General features: G+C 41.3%; 1 long non-coding RNA gene across 1 annotated transcript in view; it reads right to left on the bottom strand.

Annotated features, from left to right (window-relative positions):
• LOC149864487 (uncharacterized) overlaps positions 1–8,620 on the bottom strand; it is a 40,727-nt gene extending 32,107 nt beyond the window's left edge. Inside the window, exons 1-3 of the long non-coding RNA XR_016442534.1 lie at positions 8,501–8,620; positions 1,706–1,829; positions 1,100–1,190 (exon numbers count right to left, since the gene is read on the bottom strand). This is a non-coding gene — a long non-coding RNA (uncharacterized LOC149864487). The remainder of the gene's footprint in view (positions 1–1,099; positions 1,191–1,705; positions 1,830–8,500) is intronic.
• Between the last annotated feature and the right edge of the window lie 5,452 nt (positions 8,621–14,072).

Genomic DNA, 14,072 nt, shown 5'->3' with positions numbered 1-14,072 from the left:
AAATGGAAGGAAATGTTATTCGGACATTTGCCTGCTGTGGGAGAGGGGTTGTTTCCAAGATCTGTGCTGGCGACAGGTATCCTGGAGTTTTTGGAAATCTTAGCCCCTTGCAAGTCTATCCTCCTCAACATTGTTTAGGGGGTGTCAGCAGCCATGGCACCCTTGTACAAACCTCATCTCAGAACAGTTCCCCTGATCTCATTCATCCAGAGTGATGGGGAAAGGTAGTATTTTCCAGCATCATCACTCTGCTGTTGTTGGCACATCTAGCAATGTACTCCCCGTCCAAGGAAGGGGGAACTCCCCCACAAAGAAAGATGGACTTCCACAACGGACAGCCCCACCAAGGAAGAAAGTACGGTACTCTGTATTTTCAAAATAGGGCTTTCAACTCCATCCTGTGGTCTCCGCAACCAGCCATACTGTAGATGTCCCCTCACCACTCAACAAAAGGTCTGATTTAATTTATTAATTCCTAACACCCAAAACAAGTGTCCTTCTTTTACATAATGAAGCTCAAAAGTGAAGTAACAGGCCTGCGGATGAGATACAGTGGTCTAATAGATTAGGGGTAAGAATTAAGAGACCTTGGCTGTAATCTTGATCCTGATAGCATCTTGCCTAGTAACTTTGAGCACACTGCATTGATACACTAGCCACCTTTGCATGGTAGGGGAAAACAGGAGTCATGGAACATGGCCTGTAGGTGAGGGATTGCCCAGTTACTGCACATCCCTCAAAGGTAAGCTCAGACACAGTACAGAGGATCAGGTTTGCTCCACTATACATATTACACTGCCTATATGCCTTTCATGTCAAACATACAAGTGACAAGGAGACCAGCACCATTCAGGCTTGCTCACATTTCAAGTTTATAGGCATTTTGCTGTCAAAAGCCTGTGCTTTGCCCAACTGATAAAGTATGATCATCTGTGTAGAAACACACCACACACCTCTTAAACAAGACCTTTACAGAAGGCCTGTTCTATCTGCATTACATTAGGTTTTATCTTTCCATTTAGTTCAGTACGACCAAAATTGGTTTGAGTATAACACGAACCTTAGTGATAAAAAAAAATGGAATTGAGGTGAAATTCACCTGGATGAGATCCAAGGCACAAAAGTAAGTCAATCGAGTCAGGTTTCTCTGTTGACACAGCAAGTATAGGGGTGCTGGAGGAGGGCTCATCCTACAGATACAAAGAGACAATACAGTGAGACTGAAGTTGCATGTTACACTTCAACCACACTAAATCAGTTAAGAGGTGTTCAAGTTAGAATGTGCTGTGAGCAGTCAGACATTAAGGGTTAATATCTTGTCTTGCCTGCATAGCTCTGACTTGCCATTAGAGCATGGTAAGCAGGAGTGTGGCCAGAAGCTAGGACAGCTGGACTCTATCGCTGCTCTGGGTGTGTGTATGGGATGCTGGAAGACTGAAAATTGCTGACTTTATCTCCATGGAGCAGACTAAAGTTGTCCTAACCCAAGCTAGGTAGCACCTAGGTAGCACCTCACCTGAAGTGGCATAACTTTGACATACTCAGAGGGCACTTAGTATAACTTAACAAGCTCCTTAGGGTGAGGATGCTCACGTTTTAAATGACCTTAGGATGGTCTAAGTGCAATGTGGAACTTCACCCTGAGTAAACAGGGTTGATGGCCCAAGCCACAGAGATTAAGACTGAACCCTGGGTCTGAACATACCAAAGCTTCAAGTACTGATTTGGCTTCTTACGACTGGATGCATTTGTGAAATCTCGCTCTTGGATTCAGAAGCATCTCCAAAGCTTGGGGCACTCAGATCAGGGATCTTAGTTCAGGGCCATATCTAGAAATGTTTTTAATGCAAAGCAGAAATAGAAGTCAAATAAAGAAACCAATGAGCTATTTATATCAATTACCTAAGACTAGTAATTGCAATAGGATCTTAGCAGTAAAAAAAAAAATCACTAGCAGTTAACTCCTAGGTAAGGACACTAAAAATCTATATTTTTCCAGAAGTTTCTAAGTAATCTGAAGGATGTTTTTAAAAGACAAACATATAGAAATTAATGTAAACACATGGAAGTAATATACCAAATTATTTGCTTCTTCACTGAATAGTTTTAATAGGTTAATTTCATCACGCTAAAAAATCCCAGACATGGAAGTATATCATCAATCTCACTAAGGATCTGCCGGTTTTTCTGGTATTTTCCTCTTCATTTGCTTTTTGGAGACCTATGCTGCCCAATGTTAGTCTACAGCTCACCAGAAAATAGGTGACATTAGGGAACTCAAAAGAATACTGAAGGAGAAGAACATTTAATCATTCTTCTCAGAAGGCCTTTCTGTCCTTCAAGCAAAGACAGACAGGAGAGGAACCACAACATAATTAAGTGGTGTAAACTAGAGGATTTTGGTTTCATGTCACAGCACTCCATTTTCCATGGGGAGAAAAAGTAGTAAGATTTGGATGCCCTACATCTCAGAAGAAGTGGGGTCAATATTCTTTGGGAGTGGCTGGCTAGAGTAGTTGGGTAGCCATAAAACAAATAGCAAAAGAGGGTCAAAAGAGGAAGCAAACAAGTGCTCTTCTAGCACAAGATCAAGACTTTGAAAAAAAAATCAAGACAGCAAAGGAGATGAAGAGAAAAATTATTTAATTGCTTATATACCAATGTTAAAAACCTAAATAATAAACAAGAGGAAATGCAATTACTCATTTATGAACATAAATTCACTCTAGCTGGTATCAGAGGAAACTGGTAAAAAGATCTGCATGACGAAAATGTTGAAACCAGTAATTACAGCTTATTTAGGAATGATCCAGTACTCTGGTTCATATGGGAATTAGATCACGGAAAGGTTCTGGACAGTGTTACACAGTGGCCAGAAGAGGTTATTGTAATCCTATCATCTATTGCTATATTGATAAAATGGACTACCCTTTGCATCCATATCTCTTGCAACTTTTTTCCAACGTTATTTCACATAAATCCAATTACTGGAAAATGCACAATATATGCATATCATACTCCTACTGATGTAAAGTGAAATAGTTGACAGTGTTGACTCTGTCATCATTAAGCATCATCAGCAATATAGTGAGAAGCCCTTTATAGACAAGCATGAAGAAAAGGCCCTCTTTTCAGAGAAGTTTACAATCTACTTTCCCCAATAATACTTTGAGAATTAAATGCTGTATGATAGTTATTATGGCATTATGGAAGCAGCCCATCTGTTTAGCTAATCATAACTGAATGCATTTTCTCTAAAGACATTATTTTGTCAAGTTTTCTGGGTAAAAAAAAATAATCTTTTATAAAATAAATGTGTTTCTAAAACCTGGATGAATTAGTGCATCGTATGACAGTCAGAGGCTTTAGTCTGAATGTTTAATTGCTTATACTTTTGACCTGGAGGGTTATTATAATTAGTAAGTCTACATTATTACATTAATGTGTGCTGCTTAAATAAGAGTTTGTTGGTAAAACAAGCAAAGCAGTCTCACTGGAGACTTCAAACATGTCTCAGATCTGCAGTCTTGCAGAGTTCCCAATGTTAACTCATTATCTGGGGGAGGTGAAGATGTCAGACAATGGGGAAGAGAGTTAAAAAAAATGACAGTAGTGAATGCAAGTGGCGAGGAGGGGAATATGTAATTAGGAAGGAGGAAGCAGGAGTGGAAAGTTTCTGGGAAAGTTTGTCCTGACCTAGGAAAACCTGATAGTATCTTTGGCAGAAACTTCCACAGAGCTTTCCTTCATTCTCCTTCAGCCTATGCTGAGACATTATCACAAGTGGTCGTGAGGAAGTTTCACAGTTTCATAGATGTTAGGGTTGAAAGGGACCTATTAGATCATCAAATCCAACCCTCTGCCCTGGGCAGGATTGTGTGCTGGGGTCAGATGACCCCAGCCAGGTATCTGTCCAATCTCCTTTCAAGCACCTCCAAGGAAGGGGACAGCACCACCTTTCTTGGAAACCTAATTCCACGTTTTGGCAACCCTCACTGTAAAGAATTGTTTCCTGATGTCCAATCTGAATTTGCCCTCTTCCAGTTTGTGGCCATTATTTCTAGTTACCCCAACAGGTGCCCTGGTAAACATTGTATCACCTATTTCTCCCTGGCCCCAGCTGATGAGTTTGTAGGTGGCCACAAGATCACCTCTCAGCCTCCTCTTGCGGAGGTTGAAGACGTTCAGGTCTCCCAATCGGTCTACATAGGGTTTTTTCTGTAAGCCTTTAACCAGATGAGTGGCCCTCCTCCGAACCCGCTCCAGGCCATCCACATCTCTCTTGAAGTGCAGCACCCAAAACTGGATGCAGTACTCCAGCTGCGGCCTGACCAATGCTGCATAGAGGGGAAGTATCACCTCCCTGGACCTGTTTGTGATGCACCTACTTATGCAAGGAAGGATGAGGTTAGCTTTACTTATTCCCTCATCACACTGGTGACTCATGTTCATTTTGGAGTTGACTATGATGCCGAGATCCCTTTCCACAGTTGTTCTACTTAGAGCTATAGGAGTGCTGGTGATTCTTCCTCCCCAGGTGCAACACGTGACGCTTATCCTTGTTAAACTGCACCCTATTCTGTTTGGCCCATTTCCCCAGCCTGTCCAAATCAGCCTGGATTCCCTGCCATCTAATGTGTGTACCTCCCCCCACAGTTTGGTGTCATCAGAAAACTTGGACAGGGTGCTTTCTACTTCCTCGTCCAAGTCACTAATGAAAAAATTGAATAGTACCGGTCCCAGGACAGAGCCTTGGGGGACTCTGCTACCCACATTTCTTCAGGTAGAAACTGACCCATCCATTACCACTCTCTGGGTGCATCCCATAAGCCAGTTTTCTACCCACCAGACTGTGTAATAATCTACATTGCAACTGTTTAGTTTATTTATAAGAATTGGGTAGGTCACTGTGTCAAAGGCCTTTTTAAAATCTAAGTAAATAACATCTACCTCTGTTCCTTCATTCAAGCATTTTGTGACCTGGTCATGAAAAGAAACCAGGTTAGTCAGGCAGGATCTGCCTGCTATGAACCCATGCTGATTGCCCCTTAGCATCATTTTACCCACTGGTCCCCCACAAATGTGATCCTTAACAATTTTCTCAAAGATCTTGCCAAGCATAGAGGTGAGACTGACTGGCCTATAGTTACCCGGTTCCTGCTTCCTCCTCTTCTTGAAAATAGGGACTGCGTTGGCCTTTTCCAATCCTCCAGGACCTGTCCTGAGCGCCACGAGTGCTCAAAGAGTTGTGCCAGCAGCTCTGCTAAGACTCCAGCTAATTCCCTAAGTACCCTAGGATGAAGATCATCAGCACCTGTTGACTTAAATACATTCAACCCATCCAGGTGCCCCTTTACTAGGTCAGCATGAACAGTTTCATAGATTTCATAGACATCAGGGCTGGAAGGGACCTCGGGAGATCATCGAGTCCAGCCCCCTGCCCAAAGGGCAGGAAGTCAGCTGGGGTTATAGGATCCCAGCAAGATAAGCATCCAATTTACTCTTGAAGGTGTTCAATGTAGGTGCTTGAACCACCTCCGCTGGCAGGCTGTTCCAGACCTTGGAGGCTCGGACAGTAAAGAAATCCTTCCTTATGTCCAGCCTGAAACGGTCTTGCAGGAGTTTGTGACCGTTCGACCTCGTCATCCCTTGGGGCGCTCTGGTGAACAAACGTTCCCCCAGATCCTGGTGGTCACCCCTGATAAACTTATAGGTGGCCATCAGATCACCCCGAGCCTGTGCTTTTCCAGGCTAAAGAGTCCCATGTCTCTCAGCCTATCATCATAAGATCTGTTTTCCTGACCTCTGATCATGCGCATGGCTCTCCTCTGGACTCTCTCAAGCTTCTCCACATCCTTTTTGAATTGTGGAGCCCAAAACTGAACGCAGTACTCCAGCTGCGGCCTCACCAAGGCCGAGTACAAGGGGAGAATGATGTCCCAGGATTTGCTCAAGAAGCATCTATGGATGCAAGCCAGCGTTTTGGTCGCTTTACTAGCCGCAGCATTGCATTGCAGGCTCATGTTCATCTTGTGGTCAATGATGACCCCCAAGTCTCTTTCTTCTGTAGTGCTATCCAACGTAGCACTGCCGAGCCTATAAGGATGCTGCAGGTTTTTCCTCCCAAGGTGGAGAACCTTGCATTTTTTGGTGTTAAACAAGCCCATTTGCTGAGCTTGTCCAGGTCAGCCTGGATCATCCGCCTGTCTTCTGGCGTGGATGCTTTGCCCCAAAGTTTGGTGTCATCGGTGAACTTGGCCAGTCCACTCCTGACTCCAATGTCCACATCATTAATGAAGATGTTGAACAGTATGGGTCCAAGGACAGAGCCTTGAGGGACCCCACTGGTCACAGGGCACCACGATGAGCGACTGCCATCAATTACAACCCTCTGGGTCCGACCACGGAGCCAGTTTCCCAGCCAGCGGATCATGGTGGAGCCAAGGCCACAACTGGGCAGTTTGGCCAAGAGGTGATCATGGGATATCAGATCAAAAGCTTTTTTGAAGTCAAGATATATGACATCAACCTCTTCTCCCTTGTCCAGGTGATAGGTCACCTGGTCATAGAAGGAAATGAGATTGGTCAAACAAGACCTACCCGCAACAAACCCATGCTGGCTGTCCCTTAGGATGTTAGCCTGGGCCAGTCCATCAAGGATGGCCTCCTTAATAAACTTTTCTAAGATCCTCCCCAGGATAGAAGTCAGGCTAACGGGCCTGTAGTTAGCCGGATCCACTCTCCTCCCTTTCTTGAAGATCAGCACCACATTGGCCTTCTTCCAGTCTTCGGGCACTACACCAGAGCACCAGGAGTTTTCAAAGATCCGTGCCAGGGGCTGGGCTATGACGCTCGCCAGCTCCTTGAGTACCCTGGGGTGCAGATTGTCAGGGCCAGCTGACTTGAAGGTATCCAGCTTCTCAAGGTGTTCCTTCACGAGGTCAGCATTTATGGAGGGTAGGGGATCCCCATCACCCGGATCTCCCTGTCCCATAGCAGGCATGGGCATCCCAGTTGGTGGGTTGGTATCTATACTGGGCTTGCCTAAGGTCCCAATGGGATGCATATTTGTATTCGTATCCAGGAACACGGATGCAAAGAGATCATTTAGAAGCTCCGCTTTGGCCATCCTATCTATTATCAGTTGCCCTAGTTCATCCTGAAGGGGCCCTAAGTTACCCTGCACCTTCTTTTTGCTTCCTATGTACTTAAAGAATGACTGTTATCCTTAACTTTTGCTGCCAGCCTAAGCTCCATTGCCACTTTGACTCTCCTCACTGTTTCCCTGCAAGCTCAAGCCAAGCAGGTATACTCCTCCCTGGTGGCAGCCCCCTGCTTCCACAGCCTGTAGGCCTCTTTTTTTCCCTCCAGGCTCTCCAGGATTTCCCTGCTCAACCAAGAAGGTTTCTTTGCTTTTTTACCCCCTTTTATGCCCCTTTTTAAGTTAAAAGAAACAAGTGGCCAGGCCACAAAACCTGCAGAGAGAAAGGGTCACTACTTCACTCATTTGGCTAATAATGAACTACAACTTCTGCTTTTTCTATTTCTATGTGTTTGTTTTGCTGCTTCATTCTCCCATCCTTCCCCATTCTATTTCGTTTACCCCCTGTTATGCCCTGACTGTCAGAGACTGCATTATGAGCCCTCCAGGGCGGGTGGTTCTTAGCCAACTTCATAGACTCTAGCACAAAGAGAGTCTGATTATTGATCAGCTTTCCTGGATGCTACCATAAGACAAACAAAGAATAAGTTCTTAACTATAAGAATCCGAAAGAACGTTTCACAGTTACACGTATTTGAAGTTTCAGTAAATCCCAGAAAACATTCATAAGGAAGAACATAATTCTCACAGTTAATATACTGAAAAGAAACTTAAAGAAATCCTCAAAATCCTTATAGATTGGATATTATCTTTTAACATCACGAGCCAAATTCTGCTATTATACTCATGTAGCCGGGAAGGAATTTGGCAGGAATTGCACACAGGGAGCTAAAGGTGGAATTTAAATTGATTTTTATAGCTCTCAGACCATAAATCCCATAATTTAGTCTCAAAATTGCATGCATTTCACACAAATCTGTGGTCCCTTCACATCCATTGGGCTTTCTATACAACCAATAAGGAACTGTGAAACCATCGGTGACCATCACAGCAGCTTGTGACATTTGAGTATTTATTTATTTGTTTGCTTGTTTTATATCCCTCCGTTTGGGGCTTTTATCATGTGTTACATTCCATATTTAGACTTCTGACAAATTAAGCTTCATGACTGATTGCGGGTGACATTCTCCCACAGCAAGCCACCGGTAAGAAACAGCGCACGTGTGAAAGAGTCACTGAGAAGCTGACCCAGAAATATGCCTAAGTGACACCGAGCCCTTCTGTGAAACCTAACACAAAACTCAAGTGTGTGAGAGAGAGCGAGGGAGGGATTTGATGCAGACAACACAGCTGGCCCCTTCCATTCCCATTTATGCCACATTACAGAAATGCTCCTACCATTGCAGAAGAACATCTGGACTTCTGGGGCTTCTCTGGAGATGAACATCACAAAAGAAACTAAGAGCGGCTACTTGGTTCTCCACCTTTTGGGAATCACAGGAAGAGGGCTCATGACTGCAGCTCATTTATAGTCTCATACAGCATCACCTGGTGGCAGAAATGTATCATTCATTACAGTCTCTTGACAAGTTGAAATGGCAGCTACTATTTCTAAGATTGTTTGTTTCTCTATTTCTTTATTTTTTCCTTATGTTTTCTTTTCTGATTTTTATTTTTAACTCTCTCTGGACAGATGGGGTTGGAATCCCCTTGCAGGGTGTCAGGCAGAAAATGGCAAAGAGGGCATATTGATTTAATATTTCTTCTTTGTAATTTATTCATAACAATATTTGTTTGTAAACAAAAGTTATTTATAAAGGCATGGAAAGGAAAAAGACTGATGCACTGAAGTCAAATGGGGGTGGAGCAGGAGGCCCATAATACTGGCCTCAGCAAATCAGTTCAGGACCGGTTTCTTCAGGACTGATGCACAAATTCATCAGCAGTCTAAGGTCTATTACTTTTCTAGGTAAAATGTTGGAGGTTTTAATAGTGTAATTTTTACTTTAGCACAAGTGTGGTGGTAGGTCATATTTCATCAAATAGAGCTTTAAATAAAAAAAAACACCATAGATTTCTTTTAAACAGTCTTTTGACTGATGTCTATCCTTTCTTCTCATATAGAACTAATAATATGAGCCTGTCTGCAAACCAGGAGCATGACTAACCACAAGCATTCGAGAATCAGAAGTTAGACCTGAATATATATTAATATTGGCTTAAAAATCATGGGAATTTACAATGTAAGAGTGTTGTTTTATACTTTTTTTAATTTAGATTCTGATTTTTTTTAACCTTGAGGTCTTGCATTTCTAGCTTTATTCTGCAACCATAAAGGCAACATAATTCTTTGTGGAGAAGGAAAGATAGATGATGAAAGCTTGTTCTGGCTCTGGAAGCCAGGTACCATAGTGCTATATTAGATCAAAATATTTGTTACCAGGTTTGTACACATGCTATTACAAAGGCCCTTGAATTACTAACTGTGAGTAGTTCTACTGCAGTAAAGGAAACCACCCACACTTCAGACAATTAAGCAGGTGAGTAAATCATAGGATCATAACCCTCAGCAGAGAGAGTGTAGGCTCCCACTGAAGTAGATGGAAATGTTGCTGTTGAGGTCAGGATTTCACCTGATGTCTTTCCTTCCTATGCTCTATGAAGTCGTACCCTAATGCACCTCAGCTTCCAGTTAAATACCATAAATAAATCACCATACTAACAACTTAAAGACTCAAATTAAAGCACTTTTGAAAATAAACAGTGCGAGCTCAAAACACACAATTTATAATAGCTTCTAAGTATATAAGCATTATAGATATTATTAACAAAATAAGCATTACCATAGTGGTTTAGGGCATTACTTTAAAATATGGTAACATTTTTGTAAGGGTAGTTGCCAGCAGCATCACAAGAACTATAATATATGATGTTTTGATTTCAAGATTAATATTGAAGTATAGTGACAATATACACTGTAAAAGTCTACCCTAAAGACCTGTGAATTCAAAGAAAACACTCCTGTTGATTTCAATGGGATTTTGATCATGTCCTGTATATGTGTGTGGTGCGGGGGGGTTATGGATGAGAATGATTTTTGCTCTATAACAACTAGTTTGGATAAAAAATGAGGAACCTGCTAAAACTAGCATCCAAGGAGTTCTCCTTCAATTCAAGTAGCAGAAGCCTGTCATTTTGCCACAGGATGTCATGGACCATCTGCAGTACCCAACACACTCCACAAACATCAAGTGATTTTACCTTTGCAACACCCATTTAAGATAGGCATGGATTGTAATCTGTATTCCATAGTTTAAATGAATGAAGCACAGAAAGGTAAGGTCTCACTGAAGGTAAATTCCCACTGGCATCAATGGTGTAATCCAGCCCCACCTGATCATGTAGAAACAGTGCAGCAAAGCCAAAAATGGAACTTGTGTCTCATAACTCTCAATCTTGTACCCTCAGAACAAAATGAAAACAAAGTCAAGCCCAAACTACTTAGATTAGGCCCTGGAGGGCTCTGGGTGTTTACCACGATTAAGTAGGTCATGTCTCTATGGAGTCTCTATTAATTCTATTAATATCATTTAGTGCTCTTCCACATTTCATGGGATCTGATTTAACTTCTGTTAAGTAACAGATAAATTACTAGTGTCTATATTATCAGCACTTTATTAAGAGCAGGAATCCAGCTCAATGCCACTGAAATGTTATAACATCCCTATCTCATCAGCAATCAGACTGAGGTCTAGAGAATGAAATTTATCAAATTCCATTCTACAGTGTATCTATAAAGCTGATAAACAGGATTCAAATTCATTTCACCAATAAGGTTGTTCATATATGCTTGATGTCCTTTTTCCTTAAAATGGTTAGACAAATTGCATAGTTTCCCTACAATGAAATTCAGTCCTGGACTTCATACAATAAACCCTGATAATAAAAATCAATGTTTTGACAAAACACATTTAGCCTGAAGAGGAAGTGTAATGTGTAATAAAATACACTTAAGTACTTTATAATTTATCCTGAGAGCAAAAAGCATTCGATCAAGTGTCATTCATCAGTCCATAGAACACAATAAGTTGAATATATAATCTATATTCCTTTTTTAAAAAGTCCACAATGAGACAGCACACAGCAAAACACTCAAAATTTAGAAAATACTAGAGTTAAGGCTATGACTATAACTCCATCCCCTTTTGCATATATAGTGTGCTACAAAAAATATCTGCAGGAACACAGACTGCCTCCCAATATTACATTTTAAAATTTTTACTACAATCTGACATAAGCATTTCACCAGTACAGTTGTTCATATGTATTTGATGCACTACCTTTTGTTATGTGGTGCAGCAAACATAGATATATTGTAAACAATGGCAGGGTTTTTGCACACCTGAATTATTCAGCATGATCTTACAATTTCCATAGTAAATGAGGCAGGGATCCCATGGTGGGAGTTAAAGACAGCTGGAAAATTTCGCAGCCTGGAGTGATTTGACACCAGTTGGAAGGCCTGGCCAAGGTAAAGGGTAATCAGTGCCTGCTTCTGCTGAAATTAAGTCTCGTGGATATCGATGGTGTATTACTCAACCTGTACAAAGCATAGGAATGCATCCCAATCCTGCTCCTCAAGACACTTACACCCAGACCCACAAAGCTTTCTAAACAAATAACTCCTACTCTTACTGCACCTAATACTTATCGACTTAAATAGGCATTAGGTTGCTAAATAGGAGTGAGGTACTTAAGTTGCTAAATGCATTTGTGGATCTGGCCTTTAGATATCCCAATGGCATGCATACTATATAAGTTTAGATAAAGAGATGACAGTGGGAATTCTGCCATTGACTAAAATAGAAGCCAGTTGAAATGAGGCCAAATGGGAGTGTTAATCAGCTCACAAGATAAGACTCTTGGTGAATGAAACTTATATTTGGCCTATTAAAACTTGTCTCACTTAATAACACATCTTATTGCTGTTCCAGTTATTGCATTCTCTTGGCCAGAAGAGCCTGGCTTGAAACCCTGCTAAGCAGTTATCTGCATACGGAAAAGCATTCTTGAAGCCCAAGAGCCCAGTCCTCCTGCCATTACTCTCCTGAATAGTTTTCACTGAGTCAGTATGACTGCTCACATGAGTAAGGACAGTCGAATCAGGCTGTATAGGTGTAATATGGAGAAGTCAAGGTGTCTTAATAAAACATTTCACACTCGAAGTGTAATTGTTCTGCAATTCATGAGCATTCACTGAAAAGCAGAATCCTAGGCTGACACTAGCTAAGTTTTATGTTCAGAGAAGGTTAATGTATTTTACATACACAGTAGAACTGTTTGCAATATGAGCAAAAATCAGCCCTGGTATAAGCAGGTGCAGTTCCTATTGATCTCAATAGGAGATGCACTCATTTACACCAAGGCTGGTTTTGGCCCTGGGTCTGTTTAGTGCTAGAATGAACAATACTACAAGACAGGGCACTGGAACAGTATGTGTTGAAAGCGTTTGCATGTGAATATTAAAAAAGGCTGTTTCTACAATAGCAACTATTTTGGGCTGGAGAACACAACATGTGCCAATCAGAGTTGCATAATGCTTTGCATATCTCAGGGTTCTTTACTTTGAATAGTTCTATACTGAATGGTTTCTTAATCTCTCCAATACAGTTACTGTATAGATCCTCTATCTCAAAGAACGATGTAGCGTCTTTCTCAATAGATGGTCCCTGTATTCATTCCTGAAAGCAGAAGCCAGCCAGTGGGAAAGACTAAGGCAGATTTGGCTTCAAGAGCCCAAGGGCTTGTACTATTTTGGTACAAGAGTTTGAAAAGATAACTCACATTTTTTTACACATTTGTTTTTCATTGGTTTGAAACAGTTTTGTAGCCTAATGAAAGACCCACAGTTTTATACAAGGAAGCTCACTGATTGTCCATGGGCAGTAGGAGCCTTTTTCATTTATTACTGGGTTATTTTAAGGACATTACTGCAGTGATCCTATATGCTCTGTTATCGTATTGATTTGATTTAGGATCTTTTTTTTTTTGTTTTAATTAGGCTGCCTTTTATTAAAATGCCAGATGTGTCTGTGAAAACATTGGGTCCATCACCTTGGTTATAATTTGCCTCCAGTTTGGAATGGAAAGCTTCATAAGTAAACCAGGACATTGTCTGTTCGTTACTGCAGGGCTCTCATATACAATGTGAAAACTAGGTTGATGGCGTTGGGGTCCCCAGTCAAGCTTTCTATCCAGCAGTGGGAAGGTATCTAACTTGCCAACCCACTCTTGTCTTCCAGCAGGAAGTAATTTGCCAATCTGATCTCACCCTACAGCTCTTGGACCTAAGAGAAAGGCAAATTGCCTGTGTAATATCATGTTTTGGTAGAGGAACAAAAAGGGAGGTAAATATCCATGAGTTCCTTCCCCCAGTAGACCTCAACTAGGAAGGCTAGCCATGATTTACCTAATTAGCAACAACCTCTGCTTCCCTGAAAATATATCATGAGGGCTTTTTCCCAGTAGAGTAATCACAACACATAGCTCAGCAATAAGAAACACACATGCATTTTAACACAACGAAATATACACAGAACATATTGTAAATATTCTATTTTAGTGGCTTCATTTATTGCCTTTTCTGCATGAACAAGAGTCTACTATATACATTTAATATTGGAAGCTAATATTAACCACTACTCATATAAGTAAGGTACAGGATTCTGAATAAGTCAATGGAAAATATATTGAAAACTTAATTTCCTAAGGCCTAATTTAAAACTTTTTGGCTCATTCCTTCTTTTTTAATTGGATTTTTCCATATAATACATACTGTATCAATAAATTTCACTTTACAATCATGCCTAGAGTGGTTATTCAGTGCCAGTCTACTTCCATTCAAATAGACACCAAGGGAGAAATCAAAGATCGAGGAGGCAGACCAGGTAACTAAGTTAAGGATCCTGGA

Source organism: Crocodylus siamensis, chromosome 5 (assembly GCF_052110815.1).
Source record: "Crocodylus siamensis isolate JL-2025a chromosome 5, ASM5211081v1, whole genome shotgun sequence".
In the NCBI taxonomy this organism is placed as follows: domain Eukaryota; kingdom Metazoa; phylum Chordata; order Crocodylia; family Crocodylidae; genus Crocodylus; species Crocodylus siamensis.
The sequence above is the reverse complement of the archived record's forward strand: the minus strand, read 5'-3'. Positions and strand labels throughout refer to the sequence as shown.